At 38.0% G+C, this 22,811-nt stretch overlaps 1 long non-coding RNA gene across 2 annotated transcripts in view; it reads left to right on the top strand.

The window, feature by feature from the left end:
• LOC150087070 (uncharacterized) overlaps positions 1 to 22,811 on the top strand; it is a 442,591-nt gene that overhangs the window by 244,783 nt on the left and 174,997 nt on the right. For both annotated transcript variants that reach the window (XR_016546869.1, XR_016546868.1), the window contains exon 2: positions 1,340 to 1,427. This is a non-coding gene — a long non-coding RNA (uncharacterized LOC150087070). The remainder of the gene's footprint in view (positions 1 to 1,339; positions 1,428 to 22,811) is intronic.

Genomic DNA, 22,811 nt, shown 5'->3' with positions numbered 1-22,811 from the left:
TGCACTACATACAAAATCTAATGATAAGCTTGAATCTAGTTTCTGGTGGAGAAGGTGTGTAGGCCAGCGATGACGTAACTTCCGCCCTGCGCACTAAAGTAAGCTGGCATAATTATTTCTTGTAGGAATTTTCGTATTCCACAGGGGGAAAACTGTCTATAATTAGACTTAGATTATTTTAGAGTGTATTGTCTAAAATTAGTAAATAATCATTTATTGATATTATTAAATGATGCCAATACTTTAAAGTTTTTAAAATGAGAATTTTGTTGCTGCATAATTTTGTGTGCAATTACACTTACGGTTTTCACGGCTAGATGGCTGATAGATCTTAAATCAGATTTGTTTTCAAATATTTTCTTTATCGTATTGGTATTAACGGGCCCCACATGCGCTCATAACCATAGATTATATCTGTAGAAGTGTGTGTGTTCACGGGCCGATTTACATGTTGTGCGGGTAGTGAAAAACTCTACACCCTCCGCCTGAGATTAGCTAACTACACCTTCGAATGAAGTGGACTTCAGAAATTTCTCCAGTTGTCGACTGGAATGGAAACCAGACCTCTCCAAACGAGTGGCAGATGGTGATGCATCGTGTTAACTGGGCTGCTGCGAAGGACGTTTGTTTTCAAATAACAAAATTAATGATAGGTGACCGTGTGCCGGTATGTTTTGCTATGCGTGCTTCTCGTGGTACGCGTGCTATTAGTTCTTTATTGATATTAAAAGATCAAGTCCTGGCATTTAGAAAAGAAGAAATTTCAATCGTCTGATCCGTGCATTTATATTTCACGACAGACTATGAAATCACAAAAGGGTTCAACACAAGTGTAGGGAACATTGTGGGGAGCCCCCTGATTTTTCTTGATCGTGAAGTTTAATACCGTGACACAAACCTTTTTAATAAATTCTGTAATGTTTTTTCTTTGCTTTTTTTCTTTTAGAACAAAGCTACTACAAATGTAGAAATGTGTCAAATTTATCTATGCAGCTTCTTGTTGCCATACCGCGTTACAAAACTTAACACAGAAATAAACAGTGGGTGTATTTGGACTAAAGTTGAATTGTTCTGTACGAGCTATTAGAGTACTTTCGCGCTGCACTTGAAAGTGAAAATCTCTTACTACTTGTAAATAAAAAAAGTGCAATATCATATTTAGCATATTTTATTTAAAAACCAGCCTACGCGAATTATAAAAGAATCACACATAATTAAGCAGACCCCAAACCCATTGTAGGCTTGAGTTATTAGTATAGGAATACTTTTATGCTTTTGCATTTATAGGTTACATTTTATATTGACTGAATATGGGTTCCATCTTATGTATTTTCTACAGTTGTCTCTTTGGTTGTACGGTTGTTGAAGGAAGTCGGTCTGAATCGGAAACAGGAAACGGCTACGGAACTGCAAGAATAGTGTACCAAGTAAGTGATGAAAGAAATATTTTAAAGAAAAATAATATGGAATTATAATACTATTTAATTTATCTCTAATTAAAGGGAAACAGTTGTTTTCTGTGGTGAAAGCTACCCATAAAAGATGTAAAGAAAATAATTGAAGTTTGTAGCTTATTTCGTACATTTTATTTTTAAAATCTCATTTTATTGGTTGTTGTTCAAGTAATTAATTCAAAATAAAATTGTAAGTTGCAAATAATCAATGTCTACTTTAATGAGACAAACCCTCTTCTATGCTGAGTACGATAAAAAATAAGGAAACTTATAATGTGCATTGTGATGAAAGATGGAAAGAATTCTTAAGTCTGCCACATGCTTGAAGAAAGTCTAAAGCCAAAAAGGATTAGTTCGCGATTTAATTTCTCAGAATGCTTGACTTGTACATGCTGGAGGATGCGGAAAGGTCAGGGAATGACCACCGCATATCCCGGAGCAATATGGCCTTAGTTGCTAATGCTCCTAAAAACCAAATAACAACAACAACAACAACAACAATTGTACATGCTGATACTCATTACTCGTATAATTCTGAGTCAGGATACTTACTCTCAAATTCAGTGAATCGCACATAACTGATTTTATTTGACCTTGAAGTTAAACTGATTCCACTTCTCTAAACATTTCTGTTTTCATCGAGATGACTAGCCACCTTTCATTGTATTTTCTACAGTGGTCTCAGTCTGTACTGACTGTTTGCCAAGGTGTATCGGCTAACAGCAATTAAAGAGCCAAGGCCTCAAAAGGTGAGTTGATATATTACGAAAATTGATATACAGCGCGATCGACCGATAATGGAACAGCGTAATATGTGACGTTCCATAGATCCAAGTCCAATTCAGCAAAATTAATAATTAATGATTTATAAATATGGAATTTATAATTTATAAATTCCATATTTATATTGAATTTTTTAAAATTTATATTTAAATTTACAAATATAGAAGAAAGTGAATGATTCACTTTCCATATTTATACATTTTTCATATTTGGGAAAAGTGTTTGTTAATTTCATTTTTAATAGAAAGAACTCAACAATATTTTAGTAGTATCAGTAGAATTTTAAAAAAAAATGCCTTGTCATTAAGAATCAAGTCTCAAAAAATAAGTATTTGCTTTATAACTTTTCCCTGTATTTAATTTTAAATCATGATTACATCTCTTTGTTTCTGTTATTACTTTTGTTGGAAATATCTGGAAATTTTAAAATGTTCCTATTGAGAATCTTTCGTTTAGAAATGTACAAGTAAAGCAGTCGGGTCATTTCTGACTACTTTCGCTTTTATTTTGGAACTGCCAATATCACAATGAAATTTATTTAAATAGTCGCCGGATGTAAGTTTTACCACTTCATGTAACCTTTTTGACCAATTTAATTGAATACTATGATGCAATCAAAAAGGAACTGGATGCAAAAAACAATTTTGATATCATATACTGTAATTGAAGTTGAGGAAGACTTTTGACACTGTTCCACATAATACTGCTGTACAAATTGGAGAGGTATGGCATCAAGGGATGGTTGAGTGGGAGAAGACAGTTGTTATCAGTAGATGCTGCTCTTCAAGACTAATATTATCAGTGGAGTCCCACAAGATTTGGTGTGGGATCCATTGCTGTTTTCTGTATTTATTAATGATGAAGGTATATGAGGCTTAACGTCTAAGTTTGTAGTTGATACGAAGGTTAGCAGGGTGGTTAATGACAACAAAGCCGGTATACTACTGCAACAAATGTAGAAGAATTAGGTGGTTGAGCTGAGAAATAGCAATTGAGATTTAACATTGACAAATGCAAAGTGCTGCATATGGGTAGCAGTTATCCCAGATTAACGTAACAACTGTGTAGTACTACACTCAGGGTAGTGAAAAATGAAAGGACCTGGGGTGTGCAGTCAGATATGAAATTCTTTGAGCAGTGCAGAAAGGCTACCAGTACAGCACATGGGATTTTGCCAGTGATATACTGTACAGGAATTTTTCTAGCAGACGAAATTATATGATTATACAATGGAATAATGTTAATGGTCAGACGGCATCTTGAGTACTGCATACAGGTCTGTGGGCCTCTTTCTAGAAAGGATGTAGAGGTGCTGAAACGAGTACAGAGAAGGGAAACAAAGAGGTACTCTCACCAAGAAAGGTTTAAGTTCTGAAAATTGCAGCGTCTGAAGACTACGCACCTGCGATTTGATCTGATTGAGGTGTTTAAGGCTTTGATTGGATTAAGCAAGCTCAGTGCTGATAGGATTCTTCACCTTTCTCAGACAACGCACACGAGGGGGCATAAATTCAAATTGAGGGACGATGGTTGCAGAACAGACGTGCGGAAGTTTACCTTTTCAGCCAACGGGCGGTTTATTGCTGGAACAAACGTCTGTCTGATGTGGTGGAAGTGGATAGCTTGAATAAATTCAAGGATTATTATTATTTGTCTATTTTATTTTTAATTAATTTATTTTTTTGGCTGGTGCTGTATAAGCTTGCTTTCTTGCATCATTTTCCAACCATTAATAATAATACTAATAGCATTTACATATTCTGTTAGGTCAGTTAGCATAGGTGTTTAAGTGAGTCTGCTGATAATCGATTATATACGGTGTGCATTTTTTTTTATTTCAGATATCGTTCTCGATACTGCCATTATATTTCTTACTTCTTGTCGATTCAGGACTGTATTTTTTTAAAAATTCAATAGGCTCTAATACATACTGTGCCAGGCTCTTGACTATCCGTTTCGTCAGTACTGTTGTAAATAATCCATGAGTAGTCGGTAAGCCCATAATTGGACATTAGGACTTGGATTGCGAGTTTGAGATTCGTGTATCTTATTGTGCACGTTAGTACAGAATAGACGCAGTATGTCTACCCAGTTCTGCATTGGTTACCTGTCGTATTTACTAAAATGCGTATAGCTTGTTTAAAAATTCCTTCAATATGAAGAATGATCCATTCGTATTGCATGTGTTACCTACGGTATTTTTATGTAAACAGCACTGATATTCATGTTTTGGGTTTGTATCAAATCCTTCGCTCATTGATATAATCTCTGCATGTTAATAATTGCTCTTAGTTATTGTTCAGGAGAACACGACAAAACTAACAAAGCATCTTGTAATACTCTGAGTTTTTTTTTTTGTTTTTTATATCTATTGGTATTAACTGAACTGTGAAACACAGAACACAGAAAAGACCAAGTGAAAACAGATGTAAGGTGGAATAGCAGCAATCGGATAGGTGTCTTCAGTGAAACAGGCAAATAATTCTCATTCAACCAATTACCTGTATTTTGATTTGTCAGGCACAAAGCCGCCTCGATAATAGGCATGCTGACCAACAAATGAATATACTAGAGCCTTTCAAAGTTGGTACTGTGTTGTGCCCCATAGATTATCGCCAGATTTTGACATCACTGTATGTATTGATATAACTCAAATATCGATCATTACATTAAAAATTTCCTCTATTTTCTTCTCGTGAATCATATTCAACAGCTGGTGAGCTCTGGACACCTACTTTATCTTTGAAAACTAATAACTGGACGTCGTCGATGTAGGTGGCTTTGGTTAAACTTAAGCTTACTACCTCATATGCCCCCCCCCCCTCCATTCCCTTCCTTTCGTTTTACAGGTTTTTGGTCCGAAATAAAAAAAAAAAAAAAAAAAAAAGTTGCTTACTGTTATATTAGGATTGTAATATAAACATCGAAGAAACCGTTTTTCCTATTTTGAATAACTAATGCGAGGTACCCTTGCGGAAATTGCATTAATCAAACAGCATGTTTTAGAGCTAATGTAGAAATAGAGTATCAAGCTTTCTACCTATTTTTTTTTTTTTTTGGTTAAGTTTTTCAAATAGGTTAATAGCTTTAAATTGCACGAGGCATGTACAAACTTGGCATGAAAATATGAACATGTCTTAGTAGAACGGCTCCTGAACTTCATTCCAACTTCGTCATAGTACGCTGTGCTGAGACACAACTCTGTAAAATGGCCAGAAATTAGTGTAGTGCTATGTGTGTGTAGTGTGTGTGTGTGTTGTTAGTTGTTTCTGGACTCTTTTCTCCCAGGAAGGTTACTTCCAACTATTCGTCCACGCAAAGAGGAGGCAGGCCATAACTATTTGCTGAGTTTATTACCTCATAGATAGGACTAATGAGACCCCTTACAGGAAGGCACAGGCTCACTTGTGAATGCGCTTAGTCCCATACCGCTGAAGCCAAACCAGAGGCCCAGCAAGCAAAAAAATTAAATAAATAATATATATATATAGGAATGCCCATCTCTTTTTATGACAAACTGATTTATTAAATTTAACTGCTATTAATCTGCATCATCTCTGAATCATCTCGAAGAAATCTCTAAATTATCCGCACGCGGATAATTCAGGGATTTCCTCCCGCTTATTGAAGGAAAAAGCAACTGAACAACTTCTGAACATCTCTTGCAGAAAGAACGATTGTGCAAGTTAAAAGGGCAAAAGACAAATAATATTTGTCTATGCATTCTTTGATCAGTCGATCGATCAAAGAATTTTCTGCTCTTTAAATTTGCCTCACGGGAATTGTGCTCATTCTGATTGTAAGCAATTCTGTAATTATTTCCCTAGTGGTCATAGTAAAAATAAACCAGCAGACTTTAACTGTCACATAAAAACAGTTCCTCCAAATAAAAATTGATCTTTTTTGCTTGGTTGCGCCAATTTTTCAGCCGTTGACCAATAACGGTAGCGGACTTCTGTTCATATTGAAAGGAGGCAGAAAGGCGAAGAAAATCTGTAGCGGTAGTTAATGATTTATAAAAGGAAAGACTGTCTGGTTCTCGTTTTCAGTTGCATTACCGCTATTAATGGTGGAGTTAATGTACTTAAAATCCATTACAGTTCATCGGGGTTTTTTTTTTTTTTTTTTTTGTTGTTTGCTGTCATGCCCCTGATATTTGAGACCGTGTTAACTGTTTTTGTATTTAGCTTCTTTTCAAAAATGTGATGTTTATTTTCCTTTTTATCCAGTTCATAATGACATTTTACTTTCTTTTATTATTTCATTTAAATATTGTAGAATTGTTGCTTCGTCATCCACTGAGTTTTGGTTCTACTATTGAATGTAGATCTGTTTGGCTGAGCTTTGTTATTGGATGGAAAGACAAAGGGCGTTTATTTTAATTATAGGTTTATAATGTAACGTCTTGACCTTGAAGGGTTATTCCCTCTCCCATTTTCCCATATGCTTAACATTATTTGATAAATTGCTGTGCTCGCGTGTAGTACGAATACGCGCTTCACATTATAGTTTAAAATGTTGCATTTTTAGACGCATTTGCAAACACTAAACGACTATTAGTTTCAGCGTGTCGATCCATTTGGTTCGTATGCAACAACTCCCGGTGAACAGATTTTCCTTAAATTTGAAATATTGGCTGTGTTTGTTTCTAAATCAAATATTTGTCGTTCCATTTCTTCATAAAATTCGGCAGACATTCATCATGCATTAAGAATATCGAGTTAAAGGAACCACTAGATGGTAGTGATCATAATATATTGATGTGGGATATACTTAACGATATAACTATTGTCAAGGGTATTTGGGAAGGGATTTTGCTTTTGGAAAGTCAACTACAATGGTCTTAGTTGGTTCTTAAATTCTTTTCATTGGAACTAACTGATGATGTTACCAACGGAAAATTCTAAATGGAAAGAATTCAGAGAAATATTTACACTCAGATACAGCCAGGGCAAGAGTGGTTTTCGGTTTTTGAATTTAAACTCTAAAATGTTCACCCTAAGTGTATAAAGTAAGCTGAGTCATTAACGAACCTGTCCACTTCAACAGAGAAATTAACTACCAGACAAACCAGAATGTGGGAAAAAGTGATCTAATGTTTCCAGTCTTGTTTCAGTTGACAGAGAGACAAAAGGTCTGAAAGCAATGCGTCTTTGAAATCTTTCAAAACAGAAAATAGTTAATCATTTATTCAAGAAATCATATTCTCGACAAGAAGTTTGATTCATATATTCTCATTTTATTTTTAAAAAATCAAGCTGAAAGCTTGATTTTTTTTTTTTTAATAATAAAATTAGAATATATAATCAATTTGCTGTTGATTAAAAGATTGGCAGAAATCCTGTAAGGGAGAGCGTAATTTTTGTGAGATTTTATCTTAAAATTATCATAACGTGTATATATTTGGATTATCTAAAAACCTAAAGCTTTATCTAAGGGGAAAATACAAATATCTAATTCAGTTTACAAGTGACAAAATTCCCATTAAGAAAATTAATATTCAAATTTAAAATAAATTAATACGTAATTAATTAAAAACACTAATTTACAAATTGATTAAAGGAAATTATGCCACAGAGGGGAAAAAAACTTCTGCATTACATGCTGAAGTCAGAACAATAATGTGAAATTACATTTCCGCACGTACATGTTTTAAGCCGTAAAAATGTAATAACATATTCAAAATAACAAATTCTTAATCGCCGTTTTAAATAAATGAAGCAGTTTAATCATGGAATGGAAACTCAACCAGAGTTCAGTTTCTATTAGTCGGTAGTCCTTCCCTTCCCCCCTCCCCCTTTCTCTGCAATACAGCCACTGCTGAGATTAATAGCAGTTTTTGTTTTGTATGAGACGCGGTAGCGCAGAGATAGGATATACGCCTTTATTTCGTTGCACTAGTTTCGGTTTTAATATTGTGGCGAAGTTTTTGTTTTTTCCTTTGATTTTCAAATAAAATGTAATTTAAGTGATTTCTGGTATAACGAGTAGTATCGAAAGGTACAATTCCTCCGTGACAGTTGAGAAAGTTTTTGGTAGTAGTAGATATCTTTCCCAATATGTGTGCCGTTTGCTACATTATAACTATTCTTCACTCTGAATTAATTCCCATTCCTTTTACAAATATGACTACAAGAACATTTTAAAGAAAAATTTATACTTCTTAGATTGAAGATTCGATCTGGCATTCGCTGAACTGGGAACTGGTATTGCAAACCTATATTTGTATCATCACAGCCTAAGTAAAGGACATGTTGGATAAGAAGAGAAACACATAGATTAGGCAACAAACTCAAGTAAAGGGCATTCTTATCAAAACTAAAGAACTGAAATGGACTTGGGCAGGACACACAGCTCAAGGACATGAAATGACGAGGACTAAGAAAATAGCGTAAATGATACCCAAAGAGGAATTAAAAGAAAACCAGGAAGACAACGGAGATGGATAGATTCAATTCAAGAGTTTGTGGACAGTAAATGGATGGTCATTGCACAAAGAAGAAGGAACTGGAAAGTTTCTGGAGAGGCCTTCGTTCTGCAGTGGATTGAGGATGAATGATGATGAGCCTAAGTAAACTAAAGTGGACTTAATAATTATAACGATCAACTAGGAAGAAATATTTTTTTGGTTAAACTAATTCTGTCGGTTTTAAGCCCATAGATTTAAAAATGATTCCATAACCAATTGTTGGCTGGTCAGGGAATCATTTCGAAATCAATCACCGATATTATTGGGCTGCCCTTATGAATTTAAGTGATTCACTTTCGGATATTTTTTTCTCTTATACTGTGAATAGCTACAGCGCGAGTTTAAACGTGATTAAGCATTTTTTATTTATCAGAAATATGAATGTTTCTATCTGAATATTCTTAATTTAATCTGACCGATAATTTATCGTGTAAGTTTCATTATGTTATATTACAGAAGGTCTTAGATAAGAAAAAGTTTGTCCAGCTCGGGAGTAAATGGTACACCGTACTTAACAATATATTTTTTTCCAATACCTAATGAATTTGTATTTAATGTACTTGTTGCATCATTATCCTACGAGGGAATTTGTTTCAGTAAAAATTTAAGTGTAGTTAGTATGTGCACCAATCGATGTGTGAAGTCATTGCCATAAAACAGGAGGCTTTAACACAAGTTGTTCCGCCATTCTTACACAGCGAGTGGTATTTGAAAATACCTGGAAAATATTAGTAAACGTGGTAAGCATTGTTCGTTAAAGGATTCACAGCACCATTAAGAATGTTTGAACAAAAAAAAAAAAAGATCCAGATTAGATTGATGGTACGTTTACCTTTCACTACCATCAAGTCTAATATTTTAATTCCCATTAGTTGGTAGAACTTCCTTCCCAGCGGAACTGCTCTTCACGTTTTAATTACCCGTCATTCTCTCTAAGTGCCGTAATTTATTAATTATCTGGAGCCTCAGATAATTAATAAAATTATCCCAACTTTTAAATCTCCTTCTCCCTCTATCACTGCGTCTTAAACTTAATTCTTTATTTTGTATTTGAATTACCCATCATTTCTCTACTTTCATATTTTCTCCTTTATTTGCTTTCATCCAAATAGCCCGCCTCAATTAACGAGAATTTATCTTCTCTTTTTCTTGAGCTGTTCTCCTCTTTATTCTTTCAATGGTACCCCCCCCCCCTCTTTTTCCACAACTAATTGCTTTCTTATATCTGTCCCATCTCCTTCTCGAAACAGATCCCTCCATTTACAGAATCCATAAAATAGTTAATTTTTGTGTTTTCTGCGCAGAAACGAACAATATTTCTTCATATATATCCGTTTCCTTTATTCGTCACCATTTTATAAATGCACAAGTTTTTTGCGACGTACGAAGAAAACCTCTAGAGAGAACTCTGGCCTCTGATAGTCAGAAATAATCTTTCTTTCCGTTGAAAATAATGCATATTAAGCGAATTCGCTATTTAAGATAACTCATTAATCTTTTCATGTGGGAAGTGGAGCCAAAATTTCCACGTTAACGCTGTTCCTTCACTTAAGGAGTTTCCACAATGTTCCCCCTAACGACAGTGTTTTATGGTACTGGGTGAAAAGACGAGTCAATTTTATTTTAAAATAAAACCAACAGTTTTTTTTTATGTTGGTTGAGCTGTGAATTTTGTTGTGTCAATATACATCAAACTATTCTTTCTTCCCTGTTCGGAAATTCTGGATAAGCTGCTCGCCGGTCCTCGTATTTCATGGCAATTGTGGACTTGAGCCTTCGCTACCATTCAGCATACATCGCTCTCTCTTCTCGTGTTTGTCTCGCAAAGTAGATACCGAACTGTATGTTTGTGCCTTGTGTGTTGCCGTTGCAGGCTGATGACAGAGTGAAACAAATCTCTGCCCCTCCCCTGCCTAATATCGTATTTCCAACCCATGCTTGCTCTAGTCTAAGGGGAAATCTGGTGCTTGACGACGAAAAAACATTTATAACAATTTTAAGAAAAGCAATTTGGATCGTTCAAATCGTGGAGGCATAACGCGAGGAGACCCAACATTTAAAGAGATGAACTTTGCGAGGAAATTAGTAGCTGAGGTAAAACAAAGATAAATTACCTCCATTATGCAACCATCTCAGTCATACTAACCCATGCAGAAATTCGGTTCGAGTAATTCTCCCCTTGGAACTGCTCGCCCGCTACTTTTTTCATCTAACTCGCTCCCAGAATACAATTTACTTCTTCTATTTCTCCTGCTTCTGATTTCCACTGCACGTAGGATAGATATTTCCGTCCATCAGTTGTTTGTACAGAGAGATATCAATTCTGTGGTTGATAATGATATTAAAATAACGGGCATTCAAAGTTTTCAATGGCGTGAGTAATGGAATTTTGTCCCGCATCTCTGCCTTTCCACCCAAACCTTCCTCATGTAATTAATAACTCAGGCACTCAGACATGAAATTTCCAGCAGTGAGAACACCTGTGTGCGCGTGTGCGTATGCAGTGCAGGACAACGATATTTACCTAGTTTTAAATGCTTTCCTTTCTCTCGTTCTTAAGGATCCCTTTACGGCGCTCATCTTTCCAATTTCCTTTTTCGTTTCATGATCTCGTTATCTCGGTCTCTCACAGCACTTCTTGTGTTTCTTTCTCTGCTTTTCATCTTCTTCCGTCCATCTATTCTTTCTCTCTCTCTCTCTCTCTCTCTCTCTCTCTCTCTCTCTCTCTCTCTCTCTCTCTTCTTTTATCTGCCATTGTTAAGTTGATGAAATCCCTTCCTCAGAATTTTTCAGTGAGAATTTCTCAACTGTTCTCCTGAAATCCCATTTGATATCGTACAGTGAAAGCACCTTATACACCTACATCAAGGGACTGCTCCACTGCTGTAAGAATGGGTTTCATAGGAGTTCCGAAGTACTTCCGCACATAAAATGCTAATTATATCACGTGAAAAGGTAGTTTGCTTTTCACCTAAATGAAAACTATCTTTTCATTTTTTTCTTCAGTCTACAGGAGTCGGATTTTCAAATATAAGAAGAAATACTTGCAGAAATACTCTTATTAATATTTTATTATCCAGAAGCTCTTTCAAATAGCTGAGGTCTGTATTTTAATTTACATTTTTTGCAAAGTAATGGGAGCTTATTCCTTCTGATGGTTCAATCATTGGTCTTGCGCAAACAATTATTGTAACATGCAGCAAGCATGCTAACACACATCTTCGGTTAGTAATTTCACCAATATGCATGTAGAGCTTCTAGTGATCATTGAACAATGGAACGTGATGAATAGCTGCGATTTTTCTGATTACGTAAATCAGATAGATGTCTGATGTTATGGACAAGGTAGTATACTATCTCTCTTATGGTGGTGTTACTAAAATTATTTACTCCACAAGTAAATTGTTTCCTTCATAAGAGTTAAACTAAACAGTTAGAAAAAAACTAGGAGATTGCATCTTAGTGTGATGCATCAAATGAACATAAATTCGATTTTCCACAAGAAGCAGCCCTTTTCAAAAGAACAGGGTAAAATATTAATTACTAGCAGTTACATGGAACAAAGGAATCTGTTTTACCAGGCTGAGGATTTAGTTGGTACAGGTTGGCTTTCAAAGTTGTACTGAATCCCTTCCTCAGGATAAAATTTAGCATAAAATGAGCTACTGACAATGGAGCTGACCACGCAAATCTGTTTTATATTCAACAGTGGAGCTGAACACTCATATCTGCTTAGAGGCCTAAAGATGGGGTTCAGCAGAGCCTTGAAACGTGGCCAACCTGTATTAAATATTGAGAGATGTGGTAACGCTTCAATATACATCTTGAAATAAATTCTCACGTGGTAAAGCAAAAAAAAAAAAAAAAAGTGTTCTTCATTACGTTTAACTTCTAATAATGACAAGCCACATATCGTCCCCCTTTAAAACACCTATTAACAACTAAATAATCCACGCTTCACTAATTTAAGTTAGTTTAGGAGCATCTCTAAATAAGTTTTAATTCCAAATCTACTTTTCATTTGAATGAAAAGTAGAGATTTAGAAAGCAACTTAGAGATGGATCTTGTTAAAAGTAAGCATGCACAGCGTTGAGATCGTAGAGGGTGTAGAACTGGTTTCGTCAGCAGCTAAGAGGGTTCTGCACCCTCAATATAGAATTCGCGGCTGCTGGTAAAGGTACTACTCGTACCTTTGGGCGCTTTTTTCGGGGAGCAATGTAGCTATCGCGTGGCAACAGGTTAGGTTGTAGGCTGGATATTGTAGCACTTTCCATTTCTAACGGTTCAAGTTACCCAGGATGTCGAGGGCTGTGAGGATTGTTGTGTAGCAGCATTATTCGACGTCTAAGGTGGCCAGCCATTTTGACTTTAAGGCCTCGGTAATTCTGTTGTTTTGCCAATGATGGATATTGACTGACTGTGGCACTATTGGGAAACCAAGCTTTCAGTAATGGTTGTGTACTCTCTTCGCAAGTGCACACACACACACACACACACTCCCACTCGCTCACTTTCTCTCCATGACATATTCAGTGTTTTCGCATGTCCCCACAAGTACGTATTTGTAGATTTGGCCACATAGGAACGGGCTCACTATGTGGCCAAAGTTATTGCAGCAATGTACATTGGGAAGGGTCTATTTGTTCACAGCATTCAAACTAAAGCCCCGCGTTCACTATCTGGCACCTAGTCGTACACACTGGTCCTAGAAGGCGAATTTATTCGTTCTGCGGGTGCAGCAATTTGTTCCTTTGAATGACTACACGTGGCAACGTAACACCGAGGCGTTCGTGGGATATATATATAAGGACGAAATTTGAAACTTAAAGGCTCGAAGTTCGTATTAAAATTTGATGAATCTGTTACCTGACGAAATATGCAGGAGTAATTAGTAGTTGGAAGTTTTTAGAAGGTAGTGTGTTCAAATGAATATTGCCTTTGTTGGTACTCGCCTGTTTTTATTCGAAGCTTCTTTTCGCGTCTATTTATGCCAATAAAAAAGTGTCGTCATGAAAAGAGGTATTAGGTTATAAGCAAGATAGATTAAAAACGAAAAAAGAAAGAAAATATGGAATAATTACATCTTTAAACATATTAAGACAGTCAAGAAACGAGCTAGTTTCGGATAACGGAAGAAGAAAATTCATTTTTGAAAAAGCCAAAAATGTAAATCATTCAAGCGGTTTTTTTTCTCTTTAAAGAGTATTATGCTACTCGACTGTTACAATTTTAATGAAGCTCTTAAAGTAATGATTTGCCTTCTGAATGACACTTCTCAAGAAAATTAACTAAAATTTTAAAATAGTAGAAGTTACTAATTAAAAAAGAAACAATTAGCATAAGAAAAGAATTTTTTGCATCAGTTTTTCACATAAACATAAGATGTTTTTCTGGAAAAGAAAAAAGCTGATAAAAAATTAAATGAATTTTTTACCGAAGGACCACTGTTGAGGTTCGAGTCTCAAGAAAATATGGCTGGAAACTTTTATTTTTAATCCGTAACTGCTAATTGGCAGTTATCATGCTTTTGAATTCCTGGAGAAGCTGTTCTGAAAATATTCTTAGAATTTCATTGAAATTCTTGAAGTGTTAAAATCTGTAAATCCACTGTACCACAAGCTGCAGCATCTATTTCGAAAGTATGGACAGTATATAGATGTGTTATACACTTATTGTTTGATGTAGTTCGTAGCTGTCGGTGATATATGCTCTTTTCTGGTATTTCTAGCCATGCGTTTTAGCATTTTTCTTTGAACTCTTCAGTTTTAATATTTTGAGGTTTTATTCCTCAGACAGTGCTTAGTACCTCAGACAGTCATCTTGAAGACTGTCTCAAGAAGCGTTATGAAAAAATAAAATAAAACCCATATTCAATCTAGTACCATACTTTTTGGAGAAGAGCGTGCTCATATTTTTTCATAGGTTACCTTATTCTCTCTTCAGCTTTCTGCTAGCATCAGCAAGGGAGGGATGCAGACGTTCTTTAACAGAATGGAAAAAAAACCATGAGTGTTGAGATCTGGTAAATCTCTGGTGAATAAAGCCTCTGCCCAGTCCATTGATTAGGAAGAAATTCATCCGAATACGAAGACAGCGGCCCACCAATTTTTAATGGAAGTGGTGGGACTCCGAATATCAGATTTGGTACTGTAGTTTATTAAGATACTAATTCCTGTTACTGTCAGTTCTACAGGACCGACGCGAGTAGGTTTTTCACTGTGCGGTCGCATGTTTTCAGGCTCCTGTTCAATGAATAGTTTAAAGGACTATGCTTAACATCTTGTCGAGTTTCTGATATCCAGCGAATCAGTTTTTGGTGTGCTTTTTCCTGAGGCAAGTTGTACCCACTAAATGATCAGGTAAACAACTTTATTCTCAATTTAAAAACTTGAATACATATCTTATTTTGTTCAGCCAAGCATTATAGCCAGCGGAATGCTTTCCACCACGTTGACCAGCATTTTACAGATCGCCTAAATTAGGTCAACCGGCAGGTGGTCTGTATACTTTGTCTCACTGCAGCGGACATCGGCTACCCTCTGGGGCACGTAAAAAGGGAAAGTCGTGTTAACGCTAAATATAACTGAACACAAACACTCCTCACATAGTAGGAAGTGCTTTTATTGCCTAGCAGTTGAACTCTTTAAAAATAAGGAACTTGAGAAACTAAATAGAATTTGCAGTAATATTTCTAATAAATAAAAAAAAAAAATAATAATAATAAAAATTGCAGAAGCCTTCTGCCCCAACTGTAGTGCTACTCTAAATATTTGTTCTTTGCCAATTTCCCTCCTTTTAATAATCATTATGCCTGGTCGCGCAAGCCAACAAACTTGTGATTGCTGCGGAAAAAATATTAAAGTCTTTTTGATCTGTAATGGCCCCTGCAAAAGAAGACTGGGGGAGTGCTGTTCTGGAAGATCTACGATTCCAAAGATAAGTTCCACGGCTCGATCTAGATACTACTGCAGCCAATGCAAAAGCAGTATTTCAAGTGCTGGAAAAAACAACGCAGAGAGAGACAGCACAACAACTGACCAAATCTCTCCCACTCCTGCGGACTTATCTGTCGAGGAGCTACAATTAGGCGAAATCTACTGCCTAGAAAAGGGAAAGAGAAGCAGTTGTGAACCCAAGGATTCACAACAATTGTCTCGCCCGCATCCGGACGTGACTGAAGAGACCAGCAAAGAGGTAAACAAAGATGCACATAAAGAAACAAACGAAGTGCCAGAACCAGCTGCAAACCCGAACCCCACTCTACCCCCTCTAATTGGAACCCCAGTTGACCAAATTATGGCTATCAGAGGGACGCTTGAGGAGTATGTGGGGAAATCATCGAAAATTACTGCTGCTATCCGCACTGACCTCATTAACATATTCAGCAAGATGGAGACGGTGATTTTAAACCTCTACGTCGAATACGAAAAACTGCAAGCGAAATGGGAGGTTCGCCCTCAGAAAGGGGGAAAACAAATGCAACACCGCCCCCCTACCTTTTCGGAGGCGTTGCGAAATGGCGCTAAAGTAGCATCCCATAAACCAGATGGACCCCAAACCAAAACACTAACAAGAAAGACAGAATCACATATAATCCTGATTAAGCCAACAGAAGACGCGCAGTTTGACACAAGTGATGCTGTAAAGGAAACCTTAACCAAAAATCTAAAAGACCAAATGAAGACAATCCAGATCAAAAGTATGCGGAAGACTAGACACCCAGGTGTGGTAATTGAAACCAACTCCAGAGAAGAGGCACAAACAATTTTAAGTAATGATAATATGATTAAGTACGGTTTAAAGGCAGAGGCTCCCAAGAAAAAAGGACCCTCAATTGTCTTATTTGACATACAGCAAGGTGTAACCCCAGAAGAACTCAAAGAGGAAATTTACCACAAAAATCTAAGTCTGCACCTACCTGAGGACACTGTGGAAGAAGACGTTAGCCCAAAATACAGTACTAAATCTAAAACACATTCAAATGTCAATTGGGTAATCCAGCTCTCCACGCGAGCATGGCAAATCTTAGAAACACAGAGTCGCATTTTCATAGGCTGGGGAAGCCATAGGTTTAAGGAGCATATTTCAGTTACGAAATGTTACAAGTGCCTTCGCTTTGGCCACACATCACACACATGCAACCAGCGTGATTCAACATGTGGCCACTGTGCCCAGAAAGGGCACAAGTACAGTGACTGCCCAGCAAAAGACCAGCTCCCAGTCTGTGCAAACTGCAAAGCAGTGAAAGCTCCTCATCAACACTCAATCAGGGATGGGAACTGTATGGTATACCTGAAAGCCAAAAGCCAATACCAAATGAGAATCCACTATGGATAGAGGCCCCTCTATAAACTGCCACCATGAAATAAAAATAGTTCAACTGAACGCACAAAGAGCGAGGCTGGTAGCTGACCAACTAAAAGTGAAAATAGAAGAAAACCAAATTGATGTGGCCTTATTACAGGAACCATATGTTCGCTCAGGTGTGGTCACAGGTTACCCTGCATCCTATAAAATGGTCTACTGTAAAACCGAAACCCCATGGGCAGCAATAATCATCAGAAACCCAGAAATCAGCACAACAAAGTTACACCACTCTGCACTGCAAACAGTGCCTGTGCACAAATCATAACTCAGTTAGGGTCTTTGTTCCTGTTAACAATATATACTCACCCTGGTGAAGACATCACCCCAGCGATCTCAACCATTCAGACGGCTCTTGAGACTCTCCCGGGGGGACCACTACTAATAGCCATGGATGCAAACTGCAGATCTCTGCTCTGGCACAGTCGCACCCCTGACAGATCTGCACAAAGAAATGGTGCAAAACTAGAAGAATTCTTCCTAGCCACAGGCCTCCAAGTAATAAACCGACCAGATCAACTTCCAACTTACAGCGGCCCCCTTTGGGAGAGCACTATAGATGTTACAGCAGCCACCCCAGACATTGCCAACAAACTAGCCAAATGGACTGTACAAGAAGCCTGGACCACGTCGGACCACAGAGCGATATCATTTTCTCTGGTTCGCTCTGTGGAACGGACCCCTCCGATCCCACGAGATGTGATACGGTACAATTCAAAAAAGGCAGACTGGCAACGTTTTCGGACTGAGCTAACAAGAAGACTCCCTGAAGACACTCCACTCCCTGAAGCATTCCCTTCAGATGATTGTGTACAGATTATTACCACTGCCATAAGATCTGCATGTGATCTCTCCATCCCACGCAGAAGGCCCTACCGATATGCAGTTCCCTGGTGGAATCCCCAACTACAGGATCTCAGAAGAAGAGTCCACCATGCAAGAAAAATGTTCCAGCAGGCTCGATCAAGGCTACCTCCCCATGAGGTAGATGCCGCCAGGGAGGCTTATCGCATTGTCAGAAATGAATACACAAAGCTAATTCGTAAAAGTAAAAAGCAAACGTGGCAAACCCTGGTATCCACTTCTGGGAATAAGGACCCCTGGGGCATAGTTTTCAAGATCGTAACAAACAAGCTGCCGCGAGGAGAGGTACTCGATACGACACTAAAGATGGATGGCTCCTCTACTTACACCTGGAAGGATAGCATTAACAATATTCTAGACACCATTTATCCCATTGAAGCTGCAGCTATGACTCAACAACAACAAGAAATAGTAGATGAAAATCACAACTATCATCCTGCCTCTGTGGAATCCCCCTTCACTAACATTGAGATGGACTTGGCAATAAACAAAATGAAAGTAGGAAAAACACCTGGTGCTGATCTGCTGGAAGTGGATGTGGTTAAAAAATTTGCAGAATGCTATCCTGTTACTCTCCTAAGCCTTCTAAATAGGTGCCTGACAGAAGGCACATTTCCAACATCCTGGAAAACGGCAACCTTGAAATTTATATTGAAAAATCCCGACAAGCCACCACAAATTCCAACCTCCTACCGTCCGATTGCCTTGCTCTCTGTAATGGCCAAGCTACAAGAACGCCTGCTCCTATTTCGCTTAACCGCCAGATATGAAGAACAAAAACTTCCAAGTGACAAGCAATTTGGATTCAAAGCAGGTAGCAGCACAGAAGATGCCATTAACAGTTTAATCACTCAAGCAACTCACACAGCCTTTAAGTACTCCCTTGCAATCATGGTAGACTTCGCTGGGGCCTTTGATCGACTATGGCGGCCCAGTGTTCTTCAGAGGCTTCGGCAATCAAATGTTTCCAACAACCTATACAACAGTTTAAGGTCATATTTAACTGGTAGAAAAGTCCAAGTTACCAACAGATTCCAGACAGTGACTAGGTACATCGATCGAGGCTGTCCGCAGGGCTCTGTGCTTGGCCCTTTCCTCTGGTCTATTGTCCTGGATGAGTTCCTGGGCATGGACCCGGGAGGTGTTGAGCCCTTGGCCTTCGCGGATGATCTTGTCCTTTTGGTATGTGCTAACACCAGGACGAACTTAGAGAAAATGGCAAATGGAGCACTGGTAAAACTTCAGAACTGGGCAGCCCTGCACAACCTTACCATTTCAGGAGAGAAAACAAAGTCCATACTCCTTAAAGGCAGACTACAAATCACAAGACCACCTACAATAAAATTAAACTTTATGCCCATACGGCTGCACGCTGAAGTCAAGCTCCTAGGTATCTTCTTAGACTCGGGGCTTACCTTCCACCACCACCTAAAGTATCTAGCCAACAAAATTCAAAGGTACAGTGCTATGATAAGGCGGGTCAGCAGGGCAGACTGGGGGCTGAAGCACAAAGCTCTTATTCTGATATACCAAGCGGCATACGTGCCAATTGTCTGTTATGGTGCCTCCATCTGGTACCGAAAAGCCATCCTAGCAAGAAATAAACGTAAGCTGGATTCAATCCAGAGGTTCATGCTCCTTTCAATTTGCAGGGCATGCCGCACCGTCAGCACCCCTGCTCTGCAGGTATTAACTGGATGTCAGCCACTATACTTAGAAGTGGTTAAAAGAGGGCTTTTTTATCACTTAAGGAAGGGAGTTCCAACCCAACTGCTAAATTTTCAACTTGACACCACAAACGGCACCAGGCAGGAAAGACAACGGATAACCAAACATCTACAAGAGATATGGCAACATGACTAGGACACTACAACAAAAGGGGCCATCACAAAACGATTCCTTCCATCCATAAGTTCAACTCACCCAGAACCTCCACCCTGGTTTTCGCCTGGCCTCCATGTGACCTTTATCATCACCGGCCATGGATCCTTCCAACAAAAACTGACCGCCATGGGAATCGAGAATGATCCACGTTGCCACTGCGGCGAAGAGGAGTCCTGGGGGCACCTCATGTATGAGTGCCCCAGCTACGACAACAGGCTTAAATTCCTCACCACAATACAGAGAAACCCTCGCAATCAAGAATTCACTCTGCTACTCGAGGAACATACCTATAAGGCATTAACCACCTACGCGCAGGAAACATTTGCTCTTAGGCGAGCTAAGATTGCAGAACTCAGAGCCCAAGAACTAAACCGGACCGGCGTGGGATAACTCTCCATTCCCCCGGAAAAAACGCAGACATAATTATGCAAACCCTAATAGGGTAGGATCCACTGCAGGCACCATCCAAGGTGCGGGATGCTGGCACTCCTCGGAGTGCGGGATTTAAAAGTCATCGCAAACCCGAAATGGGTAGGATATACTGCTGGCACCGATCTAGGTGCGGGATTGCTGGCACTGACCTTAGTGCGGGATCTACAGGCACTATGCCATTGACAATTACACAGGGGCACCTGTCCCCTGTGACTTTTAAACCCACACTCTTTCCTATACTTCGGCTAAATTAGGGTGGATTTATTCTCCCCTGTCAACCCACCCAAATTCATTCTCCCTCAAATCCTCTCTTTTTCTATGCTCCTCTCTCTCTCTTCCCTTTTTTTTTTTTTTTTTTTTAATCTGTTACTTCATTTTACTTAATTTTTTAATTAATTTATTTTTTATTTTTTTTTTATTTTTAATATTATTTTTTTTTATTTAATTTTTTTTATTTTATTATTTTTTTTTTATTTTTTATTTCTTTTTATTTATTTATTTACTTATATTACTTTTTATTTTTATTTATTTTATTTATTTTTTATTTTATTTTTTATTATTATTTATTTATTTTTTTTTATTTTTATTTTATTTTATTTTTTTTTTTTTGGCTCCGTCAGGAAGCTCAGGCAACCCTGGCGGAGGCCAGCCAGAGTATAATGGGCAGCCTGGCTCACCTCCCAGTGGTGGTGGCGGGCAACGTGGGGTTCCCTTAGGGGCCTTGCGGCTAAGCAGCCAGAGACAGAACAACAGAACACAGCACAACTCTGTCACAAACCAGACACCACACTTTTTCTGGCTTTTACAGAGATTCTGTAAATTCTTCACAAAGTACCATGGCGCAGATGTGGGAAACCACCGGTGGCGCCTTCCACAAAACACTATGCCACTATGTCAGTTCTACAAAGAAATAATGGCCCGTAAAATTTTACTTCCGATATTGCTGCAAAGACATTAATAATGGGACTTTGCGTTTCATGTTATTTAATTCATGGCGGAGTTTCCCGCTCATGACCTTAATTTCCTCAGAATCAAATAACATGCTTACACTTCTCATTTTGGTATAAGCCTATATTAGTGATGGCGTATATTTTTCTGCTTAGCGTATATTTTACTGTTTCGACTGATTCGTCAAAATTTTTCTTATTAAAGGTCCATTAAAGCCGGAGTGTTGTGCTAAGAACTGCATGACAGTCTGCATACTTTCCCTTTGTCCTGAGTAAGGCATACTGGCAAATAGTTTGCGCCCTTTTATCCTGTTTGTCAATTGTTTTTGGTGACGGTCAGATTAAAAAAGTCGATTTTGCCTTTCATCTGTCACGAGTCTTTTATGCCCCAGAATGTTGAAGTAATTGTATGGTTTGATTTCTCCGTAATCTGTGGATTTTAGTTGGACGTTGAATTTGCACACTACTGGGAGAACATCGGATTTGAAAGTAGGAATGGTAAGCAATTAGAATCGCGTCGTATAGGCAGTGAAAACAGAATTTATAGGGAGGAGACAGGTTAGATTGTGACAGAACGTGAAAGCGACGGGCTGCAGATGATAGAATGATTTTGCAGTATAGGTGTGCAATTGGAGGATAAGCTAGATTGCAGTCGATCAAAATCGGAGACAGTAGGTAGTGAAAGGAGGAATGGTAGACTATCGATAGTTAAAAGTTTCAAGGGTGCAGTGAAAGACCTTGTTGTGTTTCTTTTTCTGATGCCAATGTGAGATGTGGGTTCACGGAATCTTGTATTTCACCTATTTGCTGCTGCTCTGAAGTTATGGTCTGTATGGCTTTGCAGCTGCTATATTTTCCCGTCGTGAAATGGGAGATGGAGAGCTCATTCTTGGAGAAATGATGGTATTCTGTGGCTCATTGGCTTAAGCCATTTTTCTATAAAATAATCAAAATTCTGCATTGGCTGACAAAAAAACTGCATCACTTGCGAATAATGTGTTTTGCGCTGCATTGTGGGTTGCAGAAATGCATTTGTTAGATGGAATATATATCTCTGTGAATGAAATCCAATAAAAAGACTCCACCTGATATACCGAACTACAATAAATATCTTCCCAAAGGGTAAAATACGTAATTAATGAAAATATGAGAAATCATTCAAATGCAATCATGACAACCAAACATAAATTTTATTGCATTTACGTGTACAAACTGAAATGACAAGTTAACATAATAGTATTATGTACTGTAAATCAGCAAAAGAAATCCTCAATGTTTTGTTGTTCCTCCTCGAGCTGCAATTACATTCTTGCAACGATCTGGCATAGTGTTAATCAACTTCTGGATGAATGGCCAATTTCGTGGTAACACACCCTTACAATGCTCTTCTGCAGCTGAATCTTACTTGTTGGTTTCTTCTGAGCAATTTTAGACGACGTTATGTACCAGAAATTTTCAATAGGGTTCAAATGTGGACTGTTTCCGGACCCCTCCAACATGTAATGACAGCATTTCTGAGGTATGACTGCACCTTAAGGGAGAAAAACATTGGTGTAAGTATGTTTTAAGCCTTGTGAGATAAGAAGACAAACTCATCATTAAATCTAAATAGC

The sequence above is a fragment of the Mastigoproctus giganteus genome, chromosome 4 (genome assembly GCF_048544385.1).
Source record: "Mastigoproctus giganteus isolate SK-2022 chromosome 4, ASM4854438v1, whole genome shotgun sequence".
NCBI lineage: Eukaryota > Metazoa > Arthropoda > Arachnida > Uropygi > Thelyphonidae > Mastigoproctus > Mastigoproctus giganteus.
Note: the sequence above shows the minus strand (reverse complement) of the source record. Positions and strands in the feature narration are given on the sequence as shown.